The sequence below is a fragment of the Arachis ipaensis genome, chromosome B04 (genome assembly GCF_000816755.2).
Source record: "Arachis ipaensis cultivar K30076 chromosome B04, Araip1.1, whole genome shotgun sequence".
Lineage (NCBI taxonomy): Eukaryota > Viridiplantae > Streptophyta > Magnoliopsida > Fabales > Fabaceae > Arachis > Arachis ipaensis.
This window is the reverse complement of record NC_029788.2, coordinates 117,803,048-117,804,519: the sequence shown is the minus strand read 5'-3', so window position 1 is coordinate 117,804,519 and position 1,472 is coordinate 117,803,048.

The following is a 1,472-nucleotide window of genomic DNA, read 5'->3' as shown; positions in this document are numbered from 1 at the left end:
ATAAAAAATAAAAATAGTTGTATCTCATCATTTTATTAACTCAAAAAGCTCTTTGCATCCAATCTCTTTTGCATATATCTCTAAACAAATGTACAAATAAAAGTATAAAATTATACAAGTAATGTACTCTAATCAAAATAAAAAAAAAAAGAGAAGCAAAGGGAAAAAGAACTCGCTTATAAGTGATTGAGAAGGAAAAAAGTTCTATAGAAAAAAATATTGTATAAATAACAAAAATGATATCCATTAGTTATACACCAACAATGTTAAGATTAGTTTAGCTTAAAAATAATATAATAATATAAACACATACTTAAAATAAAAGAATGAATTAATAAATATAAGGTATTATAAATGGTATGAAAAAATTAATATTTTTTCGTTGAGTTTTAGTTTACTACAACAATTCCAGCAGATAGCGACGAAAATTTTGCCGCAAAACAAATGCTATTTTCATTTATTTACTATTTAACGGCGGTTACAAACCTCCACAAAATTGATAGACATTTAGCAGCAGTTATTCCAGCGGTTAGCTAAAACTGTCGCTATTCATTTATCCGCGTCCCATCTTCCTGTAGTTTAAAACCACCGCTAAACGACTCTAGAAACCGCCGCTAAATACCGCTTTTGTTGTAGTGATTAACTGATTGGTTTATTATTATTATTATTATTATTATTATATTTTTTTATATTCGAATAGAGTTATTTTTCTATCTGAATTGATTAAATCTATATAATATAATAATTTTTATCTTTTTTTTAGTATTAAATAATATAATTTTTTCACAAATAAATATGTTTTTTTTTAAATGTTGAGAAAAATACATTATGATTATAAAAGCATTATGTAAATTCTCACACACACATATATATAGAGGTTATAATAGAGTCCACACCTCTCTATGTGTAGATCTATTCCTGCACTCTATATATGTTATAAGTTTTTTATAGTCTCATTATTTAAATATTTATTGAAAAAAAGGAAAAAGAGAAGAAAGAGGGAAAAAAAAAAGAGCAGGAAGAGAAGAAGAAAGAGCATGAGAAGAAGAAAAAAGAAGAAAAACGCAAAGAAGAAAAAGATGACGACGATAATGTAAATAGTATGTGTGCATATAATCACGTTCTTTTTAATGAGAGTAGTTTTTGTTAATGTTAAATCTACTTAGTTAAACTTAAATAACAATATTACTTAAATTTATAAGATCTCAATTAAAATTTCGTTATGTGTTTTAATTAATCTATCCGTACTTTTATTTATTTAGTTATATAATGTTAGGCAAGTTTATAATATAATTCTTTCATATCATATTAAGTGTCTTTTTTTTAAGTTGTGTACAAAGTACAAATATTAACACAATCATCAGGTTTTATTGAAAATATTATTTTCTCTCTATATTAATTCTTTAATCTTCTAACTTTCTCTTTCTATATAATAATAAAGGGTACAATTGATAAAAGTTACTTAAAAATAA